This window comes from Myxocyprinus asiaticus, chromosome 25 (assembly GCF_019703515.2).
Source record: "Myxocyprinus asiaticus isolate MX2 ecotype Aquarium Trade chromosome 25, UBuf_Myxa_2, whole genome shotgun sequence".
Taxonomy (NCBI): domain Eukaryota; kingdom Metazoa; phylum Chordata; class Actinopteri; order Cypriniformes; family Catostomidae; genus Myxocyprinus; species Myxocyprinus asiaticus.
Window position 1 is genome coordinate 3,444,799 of NC_059368.1, and position 23,941 is coordinate 3,468,739.

The 23,941-nt window shown below is 41.6% G+C and overlaps 1 protein-coding gene and 1 pseudogene across 3 annotated transcripts in view; both read left to right on the forward strand.

Moving 5' to 3' along the window:
- Positions 1 to 23,941, forward strand: part of LOC127415553 (NADH dehydrogenase [ubiquinone] 1 beta subcomplex subunit 1-like) — a 226,033-nt gene that overhangs the window by 114,001 nt on the left and 88,091 nt on the right. The gene's annotated exons all lie outside the window — the stretch shown is intronic.
- Positions 857 to 2,794, forward strand: LOC127415545 (serine/threonine-protein phosphatase 2A 65 kDa regulatory subunit A alpha isoform-like; annotated as a pseudogene).

Sequence of the window (23,941 nt, forward strand, 5' to 3'; positions counted from 1 at the left end):
CACATTGCATGAATAGCACAAAGATGGAAGGAGTGTGATATTACATTCAACATACATCAATAAAGCACTTTTAGATCTCAGCACCCTGCAGGCATTCTTAGGTTGCTTTACAACATAAAAAATTCAGTCTCACTCTAAAATCATTGGAAGGGTCCCTAAGCCTGAGAAAATATTTCATGTTTTAGAGCAAGAAATATTATAAATCGAGAATGATGATAACACGTTACTTGAGGCCTGTGTATATAAAGCATTTTAAAAGGTATTCTCCAAGCATTATAAGCGTATTCAAATGGCATTGTATGCTTACATAAACATCTGTAAACAAAGTTACAAATATTGTATAAAAGTTTCAATTTTATACAACACAATACAAAATAACATTGGGAATTGATCATGTGTTTATATACAGTTGAAGTCAGAACTTTACATACACTTAGGTTGAAGTCATTAAAACTCATTTTTGAACCACTCCACAGATTTCATATTAGCAAACTATAGTTTTGGCAAGTCGTTTAGGACATCTACTTTGTGCATGACACGAATAATGTTTCCAACAATTGTTTACAGACAGATTGTTTCACTTTTAATTGACTATATCACAAAAGTGGGTCAGAAGTTTACATACACTAAGTTAACTGTACCTTTAAGCAGCTTGGAAAATTCCGGAAAATTATGTCAAGCCTTTAGGCAATTAGCCAATTAGCTTCTGATAGGCTAATTGGCTAATTGGAGTCAATTGAAGGTGTACCTGTGGATGTATTTTAAGGCCTACCTTCAAACTCAGTGCCTCTTTGCTTGACATCATGGGAAAATCAAAAGAAAGCAGCCAGACCGAAAACAGCCTTTAGCATCCAAGATGGCAGAAGCTAAATGCGATGACTCTCTTTGCCCTATTGCCATATTAATTGACGAATTAAGGAATGAAGATGTTCAGTTACAGTTGAACAGCATTAAGAAACTGTCAACCATTGCCTTAGCTTTGGGAGTTGAACGGACACGCACTGAACTTCTCCCCTTCCTCACAGATACCATCTATAATGAGGATGAAGATCTGCTTACCCTTGCTGAGCAACTGGGTAACTTCACTATGCTGGTTGGAGGCCCTGAATATGTACACTGTCTCCTTCCCCCTTTGGAGAGTTTGGCAACAGTTGAAGCGACGATGGTGCGAGACAAGGCAGTGGGGTCCTTGAGGAAGATCTCCCATGAACACTCTCCAGTGGACCTGGAGGCGCACTTTGAGCCTCTTGTGAAGCGTTTGACCAGTGGTGGCTGGTTCATATCATGTACCTCAGCCTGTGAACTCTTCAGTGTTTGCTACCCATGAGTTTCCAGTACAGTCAAAGCTGAGATTCACCAGCACTTCCACACCCTGTGTTCTGATGACACTCCCATGGTGCGCTGTGCCGCTGCATCCAAACTGGGCGAGTTTGCCAAAGTGTTGGAGCTGGAGTATGTTAAGAGTGACATCATTTCTCTTTTCACTGCATTGGCATCTGATGAACAGGAATCTGTTTGTCTTCTGGCTGTGGAGGCTGGTGTCAGCATTGCCACTTTATTGCCCCAAGAGGACCTGGAAGCTCTGGTAATGCCCACCCTATGCCAAGCAGCAGAAGACAATTCCTGGAGGGTTCGCTACATGGTTGCAGACAAATTCTCAGATCTGCAGAAGGTCGTAGGTCCAGAGATCACAAAGAACGACCTAGTGCCGGCCTTCCAGAATCCTCTTAAAGACTGTGAGGCTGAGGTTCGGACAGCTGCTGCCAACAAGGTCAATGAATTCTGTGAGAATTTACCAGAGGACAGCTGAGAGACAATCATCATGGCATACATTCTTCCCTGTGTTAAGGTACTTGTCTCAGACACTAATCAGCATGTAAAATCTGCCCTGGCTTCAGTTATCATGGGCCTCTCCACCATCTTTGGCAAAGACAACACCATCGAGCACCTGCTCCCACTTTTCCTGGCCCAATTCAAAGATGAGTGTCCAGAGGTCCGCCTCAACATCATCTCCAACTTGGACTGCGTAAATAAGATGATTGGAATCCGCCAGTTTTCCCAGTCTCTTCTACCTGCTATCGTTGAGCTGGCTGAAGATGCCAAGTGGAGAGTTCGGCTGACGATCATCGAGTACATGCCTCTTCTGGCCGGACAGCTGGGTGTAGAGTTCTTCGATGAGAAGCTGAATTCTTTGTGCATGGCCTGGCTCGTCGATCATGTATATGCCATCAGAGAGGCAGCCACCTGTAACCTGATGAAGCTGGTGGAGAAGTTTGGAGCAGAATGGGCACAAAACACCATTGTACCCAATGTCCAGGGAATGGTCAATGACCACAACTACCTGTACAGGATGACCACCCTCTTCTGTATCAGTGCTCTGTCTGATGTGTGTGGCCAGGAGATTACCACCAAACATATGCTCCATGTAGCTTTGAAGATGTCCAATGACCAGGTTGCCAATGTACACTTCAATGTGGCCAAGTCTCTTCAGTAGATCGGACCTATGCTGGATAGCAACTGTCTGCAGACAGAAGTGAAACCAGTTCTGGAGAAACTGGCATCAGATCAAGACATGAATGGCAAATACTTTGCCAAAGAGGCCATCAGTGTTCTTGCCCTTGGCTAATGTACCTGCTTGTTGAACATGAGACCCATTTCAAGTTGACCTCCATTGTATTTATTGACATCCAAGATCATCCACTGGACTGTTTCTGGAGAATCAATGTGTTCTGTTCCCTCTCAGTGAGAAATGTTTTAGGGAAACTTGGCTCCTCTCAGTGTTTTGTCAGACTGTAACTCTCTTCACCCTCAGCCTTGAACGAACGTTCACCACACCACCTTACTTCTCATTCTTATCCCACAATAGGGCTGGCCTAACATGTTTTGTGTATTTTGCTAACCCTCAGGCTGGGGTCGCACTCTTAGATGCGGTTTTACTATTTGTGTAACAACGTAATGACTGCTTAGCCATTATTGCATCGTAGAATTAAAGAAAGCATTTTATTAGATTTAATGTTTGAAGCGTCAGTTGTCCGGATTTAATTGTAATGCACGACTTCAGTCGTCAACCTAATCTGGGCTGAACTTTGTTTGCTTTTAGTGCTGATTTGAAGTATGGCATGAGTTTTGACCCATGCATGCATACAGCATGGTAAAGGGTGAATCACTACTGCTTCTCTTTTTTAATTACTCAATATTCCTGTATCCCTCTGTCTTACATTGACTGTTGAACAAAGACCCCTGAAAGCACTAGACACATGTTCATGCATTCAGTGGCATGCTCTTATACTGTTCTCCAATTCTGAAAAAAACAAAAACACTTATCATCTTAAAGGGACCACAATAAATTTAGATTTCCTTCCTGTAACTGTAAGAACAGAGGATAGGCACTCATAAACGGCCTCTTTTATATTTAGAAGGCAAGCTTTTCTTTTCTGTGCCATTGACCTTATTGCACATTTTCTTTTTCGTATTTTTCCATTTCTTTTTTCTTTTTTTAAAGATGTCTAATTTGTGTCATTTGTATGAACACATCTGCATGCCACTTGCACACAGTTTACATAGACCATCAGTATATATGGAAGAGATTCTCTGTTAACCACAGGGCACATTAATAATGATGGGTAAACCCTCTCCCTTATTAACACATTTGCTTTGCCTGTGATGTTGACTGTCCAATTCCTCTTCAGCTTCAGAGTGCAGTCAGTATAATAGTATCTGTCTACAGTATGTTATATGTTATGAGTGTAATTAGAATGTGCTTTGGGTTTTATATGAATATGGTCACATTGCCCTTCATAGAAGGGGAAACTCAATAAAAAACATTATATAACCTGCAAAGAAAGAAATCAGCCAAAATCTCAGAAAAAAAATTGTGGACCTCCACAAGTCTGGATCATCCTTGGGAGCAATTTCCAAACACCTGAAGGTTCCACGTTCATCTGTACAAACAATAGTATGCAAGTATAAACACTATGGGACCATGCAGCCATCATATTGCTCAGAAAGGAGATGCATTCTGTCTCCTAGAGATGAGCTTAATTCAATGCAAAAAGTGCAAATCAATCCCAGAACAACAACAAAGGACCTTGTGAAGATGCTGGAGGAAACAGGTAGACAAGTATCTATATTCACAGTAAAACGATTCCTATATTGACATAACCTGAAAGGCTGCTCAGCATGGAAGAAACCACTGCTCCAAAACGGCCATAAAAAGCCAGACTACAGTTTGCAAGAGCACATGTGGACAAAGATCGTACTTTTTGGAGAAATGTCCTCTGGTCTGAAGAAACAAATATGAACTGTTTGGCCATAATGACCATCGTTATGTTTGGAGGAAAAAGGGTGAGGCTTGTAAGCCGAAGAACACCATCCAAACCGTGAAGCATGGGAGTGGCAGCATCATGTTGTGGGGGTGCTTTGCTGCAGGAGGGACTGGTGCACTTCACAAAATAGATGGTATCATGAGGAAGCAAAATTATATGGCTATATTGAAGCAACATCTCAAGACATCAGCCGGGAAATTAAATCTCGGTCGCAAATGGGTCTTCCAATTGGACAATGACCCCAAACATACCTCCAAAGTTGTGTCAAAATGGTTTAAGGACAACAAAGTCAAGGTATTGGAGTGGCCATCACAATGCTCTGACCTCAATCCGATAGAAAATTTGTGGGCAGAACTGAAAAAGCGTGTGCGAGCAAGGAGGCCTATAAACCTGGCTCAGTTACACCAGTTCTATTGTGAGAATCTTGTGGAAGGCTGCCCAAAATGTTTGACCCGTGTTGAAGTTCAACAATTTAAAGGCAATGCAACCAAATATTAAAAAAGTGTATGTAAACTTCTGACCCACTGGGAATGTGATGAAAGTAAAGCTGAAATAAATCATTCTCTCTACTATTATTCTGACATTTCACATTCTTAAAATAAAGCAGTAATCCTAACTGACCTAAGACGGAATGTTTTCTACAATTAAATGTCAGGACTTGTGAAAAACTGAGTTTAAATGTATTTGGCTAAGGTGTATGTAAACTTCTGACTTCAACTTGTAGGTAAATATTGTAATGTTTATTTATCTGTCTGTCTGTCTGTCTCTCCAACCATCTGTCTGTCTGTCTTTCTATCTGTATATCTGTCTGTATGGCTACCTACAGTATTTACATTACAGTAATGAGAATTTTGGGGGAAACTGTGCTTCCATATCTGTCACTCACTCGATGTTGTGTTGATGTAGTGACACTAGGGGTCACTCTTGGGAGCCCAAGACACCTCTGGTCTTTGATAAAAGGCCAATGAAAACTGGCGAGTGGTATTTGCATGCCACTCCCCCGGACATACGGGTATAAAAGGAGCTGGTATGCAACCACTCATTCAGATTTTCTCTTCGGAGCCAAACGGTCATGCTCACTCAGCTGAATTCTCACAACTGTTCATTCATGCATTCAAGCGGCGTTGTCCCTTTGGTCCCCCTTGCACGGAACTTGGATGCGTGGCTTGCGCTTTCCAATCCGTCGCGATGGCTGGTCCGGACCGTCCGACTCGGCTACGCGATTCAGTTCGCCAGGCATCCGCCCAGGTTCAGCGGTACCCACTTCACCTTGGTGAAGGATGAAAACGTTGCTACCTTGCGCATGGAGATCGCCACCCTCCTATGGAAGGGTGCAATAGAACCTGTCCCTCCGGCCGAGATGCACAAGGGGTTTTACAGCTCCTACTTCATCGTACCGAAATAAGGCGGTGAGTTGCGGCCAATCTTGGACCTGCGAGTACTGAACCGGGCTTTACACAGACTCCCGTTCAAGATGCTGACGCAAAAACGCATTCTGGTGAGCGTCCGGCATCAAGATTGGTTCACAGCGGTAGACCTGAAGGATGCGTACATTCACGTCTCGATTCTACCTCAACACAGACCCTTCCTGAGGTTTGCATTCGAGGGTCAGGCGTATCAGTACAAGGTCCTCCCTTTCGGCCTGTCCTTGTCCCCTTGCGTCTTCACGAAGGTCGCAGAGGCAGCTCTTGCCCTGTTAAGGGAAGTGGGTGTTCACGTTCTCAACTATTGCAACGATTGGCTAATCCTAGCTCACTCTCGGGACATGTTGTGTGCACACAGGGACTTGGTGCCTCGCACCTCAGCTGATTAGGGCTTCGGGTCAACTGGGAAAAGAGCAAGCTCCTCCTGGTTCAGAGTATCTCTTTTCTTGGTTTGAAGTTGGACTCAGTCTCATTGACAGCGCACCTCACAAACGAGCACGCACAGTCGGTGCCGACCTGTTTGAAGGCATTCAAACAGAAAACAGCAGTTCCGCTGAAACTCTTTCAGAGGCTTCTGGGGCATATGGCATCCTCAGCAGTGGCCACCCCGCTCGGTTGATGCATATGAGACCGCTTCAGCACTGGCTTCAGACTCGAGTCCCGAGATGGGCAAGGCACCATGGGACACATCGTGTGGCCATTATGCCGGTCTGTCACCGTCTCTTTAGCCCTTGGACCGACCTCTCATTTCTACGGGCAGGTGTTCCCCTAGAGCAGGTCTCCAGGAGCATCGTGGTCATGACAGACGCCTCCAAAATGGGTTGGGGCACTGTTTGCATTTGGCACGCAGCCGCCGACTTATGGACGGGCCCGCGGCTGCATTGGCACATCAACTGCCTCGAGTTGTTGGCAATTCTGCTCGCCCTGCGGAGGTTCCGGCCGTTGATCCAGGGCAAGCACATGTTAATTTGGACAGACAACATGGCAATGGTAGCATATGTCAACCGCCAAGGTGGTCTGCGCTCTCATTGTATGTCACAACATGCCTGCCGTCTCCTCCTCTGGAGTCAGCAGCACTTCAAGTCGCTGCGAGACACTCATATCCCGGGTGACCCCAACACTGCAGCGGACGTGCTGTCATGGCAGGTTACCCTCAGGGGAGAGTGAAGACTCCACCCTCAGGTGGTCCAGCTGATTTGGAGTCGATTCGGAAAGGCGCGGGTAGACCTGTTCACCTCCCAAGAATCCTCCCACTGCCCGCACTGGTACACCCTGACCGAGGCACCTCTCGGCATAGACGAGCTGGCACACAGCTGGCCCCCAGTGAGCCTACTTGCACAGACTCTGTGCAAGGTCAGGGAGGATGAGGAGCAGGTTGTCCTGGTAGCACCCTACTGGCCCACCCAGACGTGGTTCTCGGACCTCACGCTCCTCACGACAGCCCTGAGGAAGGACCTTCTTTCTCAGGGACGGGGCACCATCTGGCACCCGCTACCAGACCTCTGGAATCTCCATGTCTGTCCCCTGGACGGGACGCGGAAGACCTAAGCAGTCTACCACCCGTGGTGGTAGACACGATCACTCAGGCGAGGGCCCCCTCTATGAGGCGCCTGTATGCCTTCAAGAGGGGTCTGTTCACTATGTGGTGTTCTTCCCGACAGGAAGATCCCCAGAGATGCACAGTCGGATCGGTGCTTTCCTTCCTGCAGGAGAGGTTGGAAGGGTGGCTGTCCACTTCCACCTTGAAGGTGTACGTCGCTGCTATAGCAGCACACCATGACACGGTAAGTCCTTAGGGAAGCAGGACCTGATTATCAGGTTCCTGAGAGACACCAGGAGGCTGAACCCCTCCAGACCGCGCCTCGTTCCCTCATGGGACCTCTCTGTATTTCTTCAGGATCTACAGAGAGCCCCCTTTGAGCCTTTGCAGTCAGCTGAGCTTAAGGCACTCTCCTTGAAGACTGCCCTCCTGACTGCGCTCACTTCCATCAAGAGGGTAGGAGACCTGCAAGTGTTCTCTGTCAGCGAAACATGCCTGGAGTTCGGTCCGGGCTACTCTCACGTGATCTTGAGACCCCAAACGGGCTATGTGCCCAAGGTTCTCACGACCCCTTTTAGGGACCAGGTGGTGAACCTGCGAGCGCTGCCCCAGGAGGAGGCAGACCCAGTCCTGTCGTTGCTGTGTCCGGTGCGCACTTTACGCATCTATTTGGATTGCACGCAGAGCTTTAGGATCTCTGAGCAGCTCTTTGTCTGCTTTAGTGCACAGCGGAAGGGAAGCGCTGTCTCCAAGCAGAGGATCGCCCACTGGCTCATTGACGCCATAGCTATGGCATATCACGCCCAGGATGTGCCGCCCCCGGTAGGGCTATGAGCCCATTCTACCAGGGGTGTAGCGGCCTCCTGGGCCCTGGCCAGGGGTGCCTCTCTAACAGACATTTGCAGAGCAGCAGGCTGGGCAACACCCAACACCTTTGCAAGGTTCTACAACCTCCTGGTGTAACCAGTTTCATCCCAGGTAGTGGCACGCAATACAAGCGGATAAGCCTGGGATAGCCGGGTGTATCGCTTGCACATAGCGCCTTTCACCTCCTCTGAGCTGAAGATGTGCGCCATTAATTCCCAGTAGTGTTCACAAACTATGTTCCCTGGTTGACTTCCTCCGAGCCCTGTGGCAGTCGAGTTTTCTGAGAGACTCGCTGCTGGCCCAGTATACATGCTAACTAAGAGCCCTGTCCTGGGGTAGATGCTCCGCATGTGGCGGTTCCCTGTAAGGTAACCCCATGCGACGTATATCTTCCGCTAATTCGTTTCCCTGTTGGCAAACTGCATCTTACTTGGGCAGAGCCCCCTCTGCCACAGTCTCCATGTTTGTAGTAACTCCTCCCCCATTGGGTAGGATCTACCATGAGACTTCTCCACATGGTCGGCAAGACCAGTCGGATAATCCCCCTTGTTTTTTAGGGAGTGGAAAAAAAGAAGGGGAAAGAGGCCATATACTATGTTGGGGGAGGTTACGTGTTGGCCTGTTGCGCTGGCTATGAGGCACACAGTTGTCTGCCCATCACACACCGCCAGTTCACGTAACACAGTTCAGCCAGTTGCAGCATTTTGTATAGGGACCCCTAGTGTCACTACATCGACACAACGTCGATTGAGTGACAGATAGGGAACATCATGGTTTCTTGCGTAACCTCTGTTCCCTAATGGAGGGAACGAGACGTTGTGTCCCTCCTGCCACAACGCTGAACTACCCGCTGAAATGGCCAGACCTTGTCTCGGCTCCTCAGCATAAGACCTGAATGAGTGGTTGCATACCAGTTCCTTTTATACCCATATGTCCAGGGGAGTGGCATGCAAATACCACTCACCAATTTTCATTGGCCTTTTATCAAAAACCAGAGGTGTCTTGGGCTCCCAAGGGTGACCCCTTGTGTCACTACATCGACACAACGTCTCGTTCCCTCCATCAAGGAACGGAGGTTACGCAAGTAACCATGAAGTTAATTGTCATTAAAATTTTCTCACAAATGCCAAATATCTTATTAGTCCTTAAAACTGGCTACATATTCTTTCATTGTCTTACAAGTTTAATGAGAATCATCCACATCAGATTATCATGTGATTTATAAAGATGTATAATGCATTATACTGTATACTTCCATATTACCAGAAAATACATTACAATTTTACTTCCATTTTTTGCACGTTATAGATTTCAATAAAATGATGCAGCACATTATGAAAAAGCAATATCCATTAATAACACTCAGGCCGATTTATAATGTCACACAAAGTAACAGGTACTGCTTCCTCCAATTACACACTTGCTAGTAAATGTGTGACTTGAGCGGCCTCCAACACTAATGGTTGATTCCACTCGTGAACTCTTATCATATGAATAATCTAAAAACTTCCATTAGAGCAGTCAGACATCCTCAACTCTGCCAACACAAGTGGTTAACTCAAGGAGTCACAGGTTAAACAATTTGGTGATTAATTTTGGTAATGGGGATTTGTGTCATTGTCAGTATTTAAAGGCAAACTATGGAACTAATCCAAAATTCCAAATGGATTCAGGAAGTCTACCATGACAGGTGTGTTATTTAATTAGAGTGGTGTTTCAGTTTTGTTTGGAAAGCCAAATACAATTCAGTGTAGCTATTAGAGCTGCTTTATAAAATGTATTTTTTTTTTTTTTCATTTCTTAGAAGGACAAAAGTTTAATTACATTGTGCTAATGAAGACAAACTTTAATTATATATTGCAAATATTTTTAAAGGGATTGTTTCCCAAAATTTATTTACTCACCCTCATGTTGTTCCAAACCCATATGATGGAGATGTTCTAAGCTGTAAAACTTTCTTCTATGGAATGGAAAATAGGAGCTATTCACTATTATATATAATTTAAATGTTCACCTTGATGGAGCACAGCAAAATCTGTGTACTCAAAATAACAGTATCAGAGTTAATTTTAACACTTTGAAAGTGTCTCATGGGGTCCACTCTAAATAGAGTTATTTTAACATTTTAAGTGTTGGCACACTGACACTGTAATCGAGTTAATATTGACTCTTTGCATAGTTGAAATTTAACACTACTCAACATTTACCAGGTTAAAATAAGTTTTACACTGGTGTGGGTTGTTAAAGATTAAGTTACTCAAGAGTGTAATTTGTTAACTCATAATAATAGTGTTCTCTATTTTAACACTATATGGTGTAAATTTGGTATTATACAAAAATGACATTAATTTGACAATAAAACAGGTTTAATTTACTTTTTTCAAGCATGTGCACCACATTTAATAAGTCTAAACATTCAACAGTCATTTTTCCAAAATGTAATATGGCACTATGCATGCTCAGTTATCAGTCTCATTAAAATAATTTATCAAAGGGTTTAAAATAGGCTGTTCAATGCATGTAACAAAAGTTGTCATTATGCACGGTCGTGATTCTGCACACCTGGCCCCTTATTAGGCTGAATAAGCCCGAGAGGGATAAGGCCGACCGGAGAAGGCAGTGCGACAGACAGAGAGTTACGGACAACTGTCCGACACCTGTTTATGTTTGTTTCTTTTTGGTTACGTTTATTATTAAACAATTATTTATATTGTTAAGCCGGTTCTCACCTTCTCCTTTCTATTGAACTGTGTTACACTGGTGCCGAAATCCGGAAAGGAGGAGGGATGTGCCGTAGAGTCCTCGCCACTAGCATCCACCCCAACGGGGGATGGAGGAGCCCGGCCGCCTGAGAGCGGAGGAACGGCCACCGACGGCGGGCGGAGGAGGGGCTCCTAACCGACCGCCTGGTGTGGTCAGGGCAGCTGCCAAGGGTGGAGGAGACCCCTATCAGCCGCTGAAACACGGCGGGGTCTAAGACCGCCGACCGTGAGCGGGGAGGCGCTCCTGGCCGACCGCCTTGAGTGGGAGGACCGCTGCTAGGGGCGGGGGAGACCCCTTCTGTCCACCAGAACACAGCAGGGCGTCCGCCAGGGGCCGGAGGACTGCCTCTGATCCGCCCGGGGAGGCGCGGCTGTCATCCGCTAAAGGGTGGAGGAGTGGCCGAGGACCAGGCTACGGCATATTGGAGAACCGGCGTGTAAATTGTTATTTATTTATTTTTCTCTCTCCTCTCTCTCTCCCGCTGCCGCTCCGCGTTGGCTTTTCCCTCTCTTTTTAAATATTAGTATTGTTTTAGTTGGGTATAATCACCGTTACGGTGTATTAGTACCATGTTTTTTTTGTTATTGTTGTTTCCCTCCCCCTGTCCCCTCCCAGATCCAGGAAGGAGGGGATGACCTGCCGGCAGACGGGGCCGGAATTTCTAGCCCAATTGGTAGTTGAAAAACACTTCCTTACCACAGGAAAGGAGCCAGTCACACCATCTTTGAACAGAAGGTGGTCCCATGCAAGGCTCAGACATTAGTGGTAACTTTTGATGAGCTGTTCAAAGATCACTACATCTTCAGTCTCTCCTACGAGGTAGCTTTTTGCAATTTTTAAAGCAGGATGTACCATTTACTTTTATACACGCAATGACCTCAGGAAGCACATCAACACTGTGCACTCCATGGTTGAACATGCGAACATTAGCCAAGATGTCACCACGCAAAGAGAAAATAAGGAGGACGTTTCAAGTTTTTGACCAGACTGTACAGTTGCTGTTGAAACTTTACAGGATCCTTCTGTTAATTATTGTTTTCAAAAGGACTGTAAAACAATTGAGTTTGCTAAGTATTTCAGATGTGTAAACTGTAATTTTCAATGGTCAATGAGCAAATATGGTTCAAATTTTTTTCAAGTAGTGGTTTCACAAGCAATAACACATCTTTACAGTTTAAGAACTTTAAAATATTTTCTCAACTATTCAAAAGCCACACAATCTATGCTCTGTTTTAATAAAAAAAATTAGCTAATAAATTCATGTTTACAAAAACTAAACTTTACACACCTTAAATTACCTTTACACTGTTGGTTGTTTGCAGCTTTATCCAAACTAATCTTGACCATTTTCTTCTGCTTTCTTAATGATCGGGGGAAGAAGATTCTGGTAAAAGAAAACTGATGACATTTCACTATCCCATCTTAGAGGCAAACTGAATAATTTAGCCAAATAAAAAGTAGTTAAATGCCAGAATAAAAGGATTTCTTAAATCTGATTGTTAATCTGACCAAAGTGTGTTCTAAGGTTGAGGTTGAAGTGCTGTCAGCAGCTCCTCAAAATACATATTTGGCTGGTAAGTCCTGTGGTCTGCAACAGGCTCGAAATGGGACATTCATCACTTCGCCAAGATTTTTTTATATCTTGTGTCCAAACAGAAATCCTGGTCAATCTTTAAAGAAAGAAACATAATGGTCACATATTTCAATACACGTTGCTTTTGCAAGGTTAACTTTATGTGGAATTTCAAAAGGTCAAAAAGCTATTGATTTTCTCACCAATCCAAGCATATCTAGGAAAGGAAATGAAGCATCCTCTTCATGAACCATCTTTTGCCTAGAACTAAAATTTGCTTTCATTATTCATTTGACCACAGTGTCATCAGTTGAGAGAATTGTTAAAAACACCTCACTGTATATTTCATCTTAAAGTTGTTGACCAGTTAAAACAATTCTCACCTTTTTGAGATGAATCCAGATGAGTAGAACATGTTGCATTGAACTGTCTTGATCATTAATGAACAAAGACTGTATTACCCTGAGAGTCATAGTAGTGTTCCTGTATGACATTAAAAATAATTCATTACAATTAATATATATTTATACACATTTTGCAAAACCTGGAAAAACCTCATCCCCAAAAAGGAATGAGACATATTAAATAGACAAAGAGCAAAGAAAAAATTAAAATTCTCTGAAATTCTACTGCATTCCATCAGCATTACTGCACTAAAAATGAATAAAGACTCACATTTTTAGTGGATGGATCTTGAAGATGGAAAGAGTCACGATTCCCAGTGCATAATTGGTACATATGATGGTGGAATCCACCTTTAAAAAGTTACAAACTATTGTTGGTACATCATAAGTTTTAGGTGTTGATTTGAAATAATTTTTAAGAACAGATTTTTAAGAATGTGGTAATAATTTCTTACCAGTGCGATTCAGTCATCTTTGTTTCTGTTAGCATTCTAGTTTTGTCATATTTCATGAAGATTTCTTCATCCTTTGGATTAGCCTTCAGAACAGTATCAACCATCTGCTAGAATGACATGGTATGTATAAATATAAATATTTGGCATTCTGAACAAGGAATTTTTAATAGATTTTCTACTACAGTGTTTTGATATAAGAAAGCTACAGTAAATGACATCTTAATCCTATCTCTTATATCAAGTATAACACTATAGAAAATGAACTGCACTAATATCATCTCTAACAGAATACCTTGAAACATTAGCATACCTAATTTCTCCAGAGCAGATACGGCTTTTCTTGCACTAAATTACAAACAAATTATAGATATAGGTGTCGCTGGGATTTTCCAAAGCATTTGGTTGTTGTCAGAAATTTCAATTTGTTGAGTTTGTTTGTACAGCAAGGACAAACTCACATCTCACCTGCCACATATATACGCTGTAAAATAAACTAATTATGTAACATTAAATTCTCAGAACAAAATAAAAAAATATGACAAACTTAAAAGCTACGAATGACGTAAAATGCTTGAAATCAATGTTTACCTCTGGCAGTGAGATTTGAAGTTCTGACGACTTGAACTCTGATTCTGAAAACGGTTAACAGCGAGTACATAGGTCTTCATATCAACAATGTAGGTTTAACACTGTCACGAGAATGCAGAAGGCAGGACCCAAAAGCTAAAAAGAGTTAAAAAATAAGGGTATTTATTTAAACAAAAACAAAGGCTAAATCCAACATAAACTCCCACAAGGGGGGAAAAAACAAACATAAACTACCCCATATGGGAAACAGACAATCCAGGCTGGGGCAGAGAAGAACGAGGCACAGGACCGACCGGACTGAGCTGGGATGAAACAGGATCAACAAACTAGACCAACGTAGGGGAACAAACAAGATGAATTGGCACTGGACAGCAAACACAAGCAGACTAAAATAGTAATAGTAATCAGCAGGATAACAAGACAGGGCAGGTGTGACTAATAAACTAATAATGGGCAAACAAGGAGGCGGGGTATGATGTAAAACAGAGAGACACGGCGATACAGAAAAAAACAAAGGCACATGCTCTCATAAGACAACAAAACACCCGAATGGCATGAGTGCACATTGCCAAGACAATAAGACAATATATGTCCATGCCAACCGACAAACAAGACAAGAGAATGCGTAGCAACGCCAAACAAAACGCCACACGATTCACGCAACAGGTGACTAAAACAAGACAGGACACCTGTGCGAAAGTTCGGCCACACACAAACCCGAAATCTCAAACCGAAGTGACCGAACCTCAGCACAACATGAAGACAGCTCACGACTCGGGTGTGCAACGTGAGCGTGAGATGAGGCACACCATGATCGTGACAAACAATAGACAAACAAACTATTGACGTGAGTGCATGCTGCCAAGATGACATAAGTGCAATGCAACCACGTCAATAACAGACAGACATGGAGCACAAGTGTCCGGATCCCGACACAGACCGAAACCGAACCAGACAGGAAGACAGGACTCAGACACCATGCTCCTGATATGAAACAAGACAGACCAAAGAGTGCATGGCAGGGAGTCCAACTGAAACCGTGCACTCACACAAAGAGACAACGAAACACAAGTCAGACATGGGACAATAATGCCACAGTCCTGTCAGACAAAAACCCAGACTGACAGAGTGACAGCACCATGACATAACACTACATTTGGACACCAACTATTTATTTCTCAGGTGGAAGCGACCAGTGAGCCAAATGTCTGAACCCAAATGCATAATAATAAAATTAAATGTTGGGTAGGCCTAGCCCACCATTGTCAATCGACCTATGTAACTTATTGAAATGTAATCTAGGACCAATGTAATTACCATTCCAATGAAGGACTTTGTTATACTAATAAATTACTTGAAATAAGAGAGGGGGACATCTACAGGGAGAGACTGTAGCAGGTAGTTGAATTCTGGAATACAATACATTGTAATAACATTAACCTTCCAAATCATAGATAAATGTAATGAAGCCCACATGCTCACATCGCTCGAAAAACTTTTTATTAAGGGGTCAATATTAACTCTAACTAAATCACACAAATTATCTGGGAATAAGATCGCCACTGACCACATGATATTGATGAAACGCCTAATGTTTTCAGAAGAACTGCGGCTCCGAATAAACCCCACCTGATCTATTTGTAAAAGAGATGTCATAACTTTACTTAATCGGTTAGCCAAAATTTTTGACAATATTTTTACTTCTAGCTGGATCAGGGAAATCGGACGGTAATTCCAAAGGATTTTTGTCCTTTTTAAGAATCAGACTGATCCAGGCTTGTGTCATGGTTGGCGGAAGCTTTCCATTCTTTAATGATTCCGTATAAACTTCTAACAAAGTGAAGCCAGTTCTGTAGCATAAGATCTAAAAAATTCAGCGGCAAAGCTGTCTGGCCCCAGAGACTTGCCTGTAGGCAAGGCCTAAATTACCTTACACTTTTAATATTCCCTTCCAACTCCACGAGTTCTCGTGCTTTGGATTTTTTGAAGAATGAGGCATACTGTATGATCCGACCTCTAAGAACCGTCTTAAGTGCCTCCCAAGCCACACCAACAGAGGATACTGAGGACCAGTTGGTCTCCATATAAACATTGATTTCGGCCTTTAACATTTGTTGAAATTCAGGATTTTGCAAAAGGGATACATTAAAGCACCAACTATATGATTTCTTTTTCTGCGTATGTGGCAACACCTCTAAACTCACCAGGGCGTGATCTGAGACTAAGATGTTTCCAACTGAGCAATCAACAACAGATGAAATGAGGGACTTAGATATACAGTATATAAAAAAATCTGTTCTATAATAAATCTTATGAACTGATGAAAAAAATGTATAGTCCCTACCAGATGGGTTCAAAAGTCTCCAAGACCAAGATTTTTACACATCCTGTGAAGCGTCACTGTTGCTCTAGGGGACTTACACACTTTTGCTTCACTATGATCAAGGACTGAGTCCATCAAAATATTAAAGTTTCCTCCCAATACTATATCATGAGGGGTGTCAGCAGCTTGCAACATCCCTTCAAGATCTATAAAAAAGTCCTGATCATCAGCGTTAGGTGCGTAAATATTAGCCAACATCAACCTTTGCCCCTGAATTTCTGCTAAAACAATAATGACTCTTCCTAATTTATCTTTAATCTGTTTGAGACATTTGAATTGTAGATGTTTACTTATCAGTGTAATGACTCCCTTGCTCGTACTTGAGCTAGCACTAAAGAAAACCTGTCCACCCCATATCTTCCCAAATTTTTCAGCTTCTTGCGGGAAGAAACACTATATCATATTTCTTAAGTTTAAGAAAATAAATAACCTTCCTTCTTTTCATGGGGTGCCCCAAACCATTCACATTCCACGTGGAGAGAGACAATCCGCTCATAATAACATTTGACATTTTGACATATTAGAAAAAAAATTTGTCAAAAATACAATTATAACGACCACATTCCAACATTAGTGCAACAATCAAACCCCACACCTCCCCTAGAAAAAAAAAAAAGAAAAAGTTTAAAAGAAAAAAGTGCGCATTAACCCCGCGCACAACAGCACCAACTGGCGTCCATCCCACTAAATTCAAACAGTCCATGTGTGCCTTTGAGAGCCTCCTGCGACAACTTTGCCGTTGGATCGCGCAAGTCCGGTGCTTCTATTCAAATTTTGTGAGAGAGAATTTCACAACAGAAAATAATCTATAAAACAAACTCCAGCCAATATGCGGAATAAACACAAAGAACATGTAGATTCATCCACATAACTGTCCCGAAGGTGTGTTCCTCCACAAAACAAGCTCTAGTTGCTAGCAGAACCAAAAAAAAAGTCATTCAGATTCCTCAGGCAGTCAAACGAATGTTCAGTGAGTGCAACACATGACCTAATCACTCCAATGTCTTGCAAGAAATATTCTACAAAACAAACTCCAGCCCAGTGGCGGTTCTAGCTTGTATGGCACCCTGGGCGAAAAGTTGTTGACGGGGAGGGGGGGTTTGTATGGTGCCTTGAGCAAAACCCGCTTCACCACACCCCAAAAGTTGTTGAACTGGGGGGGTGGGGGGGCCTGGGAGGGATGCCCCTCGTTTCACCCCCAACCCCCCCCCCCCCACAAGACGCCGCCCTGGGCAACGGCACATGCCTAAATCTGCTACTGCTCCAGCCAGTAGGAGGCATAAGCACAAAGAACATGCAGATTCATCCATAAATTGTCCCAAGGAGTGTTATTCCACAAAACAAACTCCAGCCACTAGGCGGAACCAGCACAAAAAGAAACAAAAAAGGCGCTCAGTTCTTTGAACAGTCAAGTGAATGTTCAGTGATTCAGGCCCACTCAGCTGCAACATGAGTACAACAAGATGACTTACTCACTCCATTGACTTTATGAAGGACATCACCTGCTGTGGGCATGTAAATATTTTGTGGCCATCCTTGGAATCTATTCTCAATTTGGCCAAGAACATCAGTGCAAAAGCAAACTTCTGTTGATGTAAGAGTTTCTTGCATTCCTTGAATCGATCACGTTTCTCTCTTGTCGAATTCGCAAAGTCTGGGAACAAGAAAATGCTGTGGTTCTTCCAAGAAAGCCTTCCTTTACTCCTCGCCTCACACAACACAAGAGCCCGTCTAGGAATTTCACCATATCTCTGCCTTCTTCGTCCTCAGGAATTCCAACAATTCGGACATGTTTCACCGGTTACGATTCTCCAAGTCTTCCAATTCTTCCCAGACGCATTCCAAATCTTCCTTCACTTCACCATCCAAATTGACTCCCGGGCTTTCGGCCTGCTGCTCCGGGGCTTCAGCTTGAGCACGTAAGTGTCTTTTAATGTCTCCAGAGCCCGAGGGAATTCTTTGACATGTCTTCCTAGAACAGTTAAGAATCAGGGTGTATCGAATCTCACGGGTTTATGACACAAAAAGTATTAAAACTAGCAAAGTGCGCAGAGCTCGCCGTTCACACGTCCGAACCTCGCATGGAGCCACGTGACTCCCCAACTCTTTATTTAAAGAGAGTGAAATACAATTGTTTTAACTCAACCTTTTGTTAGATTAACTCCAATTTGAGTTAAATTAACTTTTCATTAACACCACAACTTTAACTCTGGTAAATTTGCTGTGAGTATGGCCTATATGGGTGATTCTCACAAAACCTGTAAAAAAAACAAACATATACTGGTCATATTTAACTTTAAAAACAAAAGCAAATAAGAAATTACATTTTGCATATGTAAAATGAAGCTTATTTTTAGGACTATTAAGATTTTTACATTGTTGCATTAGTTTCATGACAGTTGCGCACATTTTACCCCCTCCAATTCTCATTACCGCAATGTGGAAAAAGAAGGACATTGCGATATTTTCGTTATCGCAACATGAAAAAAAAAAAATACTATTATTAAAACTGTAAAGTCTTTATACATCATAGTAGTACACCTACTACTGCATGTGTACTGTAATACAGTAAAATAAAGACTATGTTTTGGTAATGAGGATTATCAATGAAAACAAGCCGGAAAACAATGTCCGGATGCATTACGGTAATGAGAATTGGATGGCAAACTGTGCTTACGTGTCCTGAAAATAATGTCACAATGCAAAAATCCTAATGGTCCTAAATGCAGGTTTCATTTCCTAATGTAAAACATGATTTTAAAATGTTTTCTATAAATTAGAGGTTAAGTATGACCAGGACTTTTCCTTGACATGTGTTGTGAGAATCACCCATATACAGTGTATTCTCTACAGTGACATTCTCTTCTGAAAGAAAACTCTTTTTGTTAAACACTCAAAACTGTTAAGACGTCTTAACATATTAATTGTTTCTCCTAGACTGCAATGAAATTAAATATAAAGCAAATGGAAACTTTGCTGAAGTCACCTGCTTCTCTGATGTTTCTCCTAAGAAAAAGAGTCTAAGCCAAGATAACAAAGTCTGCAATCAAAAGTCAGTAATCTCAATTATGTTTTATAGCTCTATACTCTTACTGTATGCCAACAATTGATTATTTTCAAATTCCAGAAACTTCCCCAGCCAAAATTTTTGATGTTGTTAATACTTTTTCTAAAGAAAGATAAAAATAAATGCTCATGAAAGCCAAAATATGAAATGTGCTGGATCAATATTTACTGAGTAATCCATTATCTTGTAGAGGGGGTCAATATGTAAATTTTCCCATATGATTTTGGAGCAAAATTACAGGTCACAAAAATAACCGGAAGGTGGCAATATCATAATTTTATTTTTACAGAGAGAGAGATCTGTAACTAAAATCAGTTGACTTCAGCACCTCTTGTTGCATTATATGCCAATGGTGTTGTTTTTCCAAAGTTGGAGAGCTGATAACTTCAAAAGTATTAAATATATTTTAACATCCTTTCAGATTCTGATTCTGAACAAACCTTTCTTTTTGTATCTTCATTTGTAAGGCCCTATATGGTTAAATCCCAGAGATATGAGGCTCTCAATGTGGCTCCATGCATAAATTGTCACATTTTACCCATTTTCAGTGGTCGAAAACCAAATGTGGGTCATTGACATATAATACAACAAGAGGTGCTGAAGTCAACTGATTTTATTAATAGACCTGCCTATCTCTGTGTAAAAAATAATGATGCTTTCTACGGCTAGCCTTTTGACCTGTAGTTTGGTTCAAAATCATTGGCGAAAACTGTCATTTTGACCCCCCTCTACAAAGTATTTACTCCATAAATATTGATCTATGGAAGGGGTATCAAACATGCAGCCCGCGGGCCAAGTGTGGCCCACAAAGGACTCCAATCTGGCCTGCGGGATGAATTGAGGAAAACATTTTTTTTAAATCATTCACGTTGATTTAGCTCATCACTATGATGATCTTTTTTAGCTACAGCAGGGCAGATAAACATTTTAATTTGCGATGTTGCATGGATGTTATAACTTGCATCATTGGTGGAAATTCTTTTAATTACGCAGGACATTCAGCGCTTGCGGATTCACGCCTATCAGCGAATGCCCCACATGTCTTCAAAACAGTCCCGAAAACCCATCCCACTGTGAAGTTTGCACAAGTCTCTCATGGCAACATGGACTGGTATAAGTATAAACATTAGAGGTAATAACTTTTCAGTTAGTTCCACAATTATTACTTTTACTAAGCGGGTTTGCAGTTTAAAGTATAAACAGCTTCTTTGTGTTAATGTTTGATTTTAGACGGTTTATTTAAGCTAAAGCTACCCAGATCAGAGCAGTGAGCAGTTTTCTCTTTTTTTCTGTCAATACTGTTGCTTGATTCTTTACTACTAATTGATGTAACCTCTGGTTAATGAAAAGAATAAATTCCATGTTCTCCCTTTTATACTACCCCAATAGTAATTAAAGCAGCATAGATTTTGTTCTGAATTTACGGTGTTTTCTGCTCCGTTGATCTGCTTTGCTCCATCGCTGAATCTCCGGCATCACAGCTAAAGAAATTATATTTTACCTGAGTTTTGATTTTGCAGTCTGAATTGAATGAGGCAGTTAAATAACACCAAAACAGCACACCTTTCTATTGCATTTATGTTTGCTTCGTTCAGCAACTAACACAGCGTGAATGGTGTAGTTGATTCTCGAACAAATGACTCTTATGAGCTGGTACTTTCAATGAATTTCTCCAAACGACTCGCCAACTCACTAGTTATTGCTTTGAATCAGTCTGACAAATCCTTCACTGAATGAACACACTGTAACACTGCAGCTGAATTATGTCTGATTCAATTACTAAACCGCAAGTCTTTGCTCTCTTTCACGCCAAAATGAACTGTTTTATGTACAAAATTCATTCAACTTAATTCAGTCATTATACTTGTTGTTCAAATGATAACATTAAGTTTAGATATAACAATTGTGTAATAATTTTTTTTTATATATTTTTATACAGTACATGTATATATAAATAACTTCAGTCAAGAGCAGGTGTCACAGATAAAAGGCATTTGAGTGATCATCATCTTTTAATACACTCAATAAGCCATATTATTATTTTCCGATCACACAAATGCCTATTGATTGACTGTACAGTATACTTTGAAAATGCAAATGCTGCATAATTTTGTTTTATTGTGTCTCTCAAAAACTTTATACGGTTGTACGCACATTTGTTTATGCATGGAATACACTGCTGACCTTCTACATTTGACAAAATTTGCAGTGTACAACAGAGCAATCATGATTTAACTCATTATTTGATCGGATTGCAAAAAAGTGGAGACATTTTTACTCAAACCTGGATTAAAAAATGCAAATTGATATTTTGATGCCACTTGCTGAATTAAACATGCGATGTGATGTCGTGTGAAACTTTATCATTGTATAATGCATTCAATTTCACAAATTGTAAAAAAAAATAAAAATAAAAAAAAATTATTATACAGTACAAACTGCAAAGTACAAAGGAATCATTACTCTAGAAGTTCATTTCTAACATTCATAAATATGAAAATTCTGTCATCTTTTTCTCACCCTCATATTGTTCCAAACCCTTATGACTTTCTTTCTTCTGTGAAAAACAAATAAAGAATGTTAGCCTCAGTCACCATTTACTTTTGTTGCATTTTGTTTTCGAAACCCTGCAAGTGAATGGAGACTCAGGCTACGTCTACATTAATCCAGATACATTTGGAAACAGTGTTTTCATTTTTTTAAACGCTCTCAGTCCACACTGCCATTTTCAAATGTTTTCCAAAAGTTGCTCGTCCACACTGAAACGTATGAAAACACTTAAATCCCCTTACTGCGCATGCTAAAAATCGCCGTTGGTCTGAAACGCAATTGTTCTTGTGTTCCGTCGCCGGACACCAATTCCGAGTAAACTTCTCGTTGCCTTTAAAGGAATGCAATGTGAATGTTGTACAAAGTAACATTTATCTTTAACAACGCTATCAAAGTGAACCGCTGTAACACGGGCCGCCATCGTTTTGATTGAACGGTTCACATGACTGCGTCACATGACAACAAAGATGTCATTGTTTTCAGATATCTCCATTTTCCCAGTCCACATTTCAACGCGAAGACGGCGTTTTCAAATGTATCCACTTGGGAGAGCGTTTTCAAAAAGCTCCGTTTTCGCTGACAAAAGCGCTGTCTCAGTGTGGACGGAAGGCCAAAACGTAGAGAAAAAGATGCGTTTTCAAATGAAAACGTATTCGTGTGGACGTGGCCTTAAAGGGTTATACAAAATACAGAAGCCTCATTGGTTTTTGGTTTAGATCTGTATTTGTATGTTTGTTTACTCACAATGGTGCGTTTGTATGCTTATCCTGGATGTTTCAACCGAGAGAAGAATGTGAGATTACGTCCATAACATGCCAACACAAATTCGTCACACGATAGACCGTGTGAACTCAGCGCTCTCGTGAATGCTGCTGTCCGGAAGCAATGGTTTATAGTTATAAAGTACTTTTTCACACCAAAAGCAACCGTGTTGCTGTAAGAAGAGATTAATTTAACTGCTGGTGTCATATGGATGACGTTTATACTGACTGTCTGTGATTTTTTCGGAGCTTAAAAGGTCTGATCACCATCCACTTGCATTTTAAGGACCTACTGAGCTCAGATATTTTTCTATTTTTCTTCAAATGTGTTCTGCTGAAGAAATAAAGTCATACACACCTGGGTTGGCATGAGGGTGAGTAAATGATGAGATCATTTTAATTTTGGGGTGAAATATCCTATTAATACTAAATTATTAAAGAGATACTAAAAAATCTCAAAACAAAGAACAAAGTCATATGGGTTTAGAACAACATAAGGATGAGTAAATAACAGAAACCCTTTTTTTTTTTTTTTTTTTTTTTTTTTGTGAACTATCCTTTTATCATTTCTGTGCCATGAAAAAGATTGCCTTGCAAAACTCCATAAACCCTGGCAGGGTTGTAATATCCGCTTGACTGGTAGAGCAGTTTTCTTAGTCTAAACGGCTGTAATTATGGACCAAATGCACTATACTGACAGGTGCTGAATTGCCCCCAAATACTTGCTGGCGCCACAATATGGTATGTAATCATAAAAATAACTCTTGTCCTAAAATCAAACAGTGAGGTTAGTGCGCCACCTGCTGGTCACTGCTATTGTCGTCAAAGGCAACAGGCGTGGGCAAATACATACAAACAGGAGGACCAATGTGAAGGAAAAAAAGTTACACACAACAAATCCTTGGTGTTACAACTCCTTCAGCTGTCCTGTAGTTTTTCCTGAATGAAGTGAACTCAATTCGTGTTTCGTCTGAATCCAACTCGCCAGCTGTTTCGCACAACATTACATTTTTTTTTTTTTTTTTTTTTTAAATCAGAGATATTACCTGCGGTTTTTCAGTTTACTCATGTGTTCTCTGAAAAATCCTCCATAAGGATAGGAATGTCTGTGATGTGGATTTGGTTGTATTTTCTCAAGTTTAGCATTTGTTTTGAACGGACTTCGTTTGGTAATAAAGCTTGTCTGATTGCCTGGTGTACCTTCATTTTAGAGCTCTTTTGCCACTTTTCTGGATAAAATA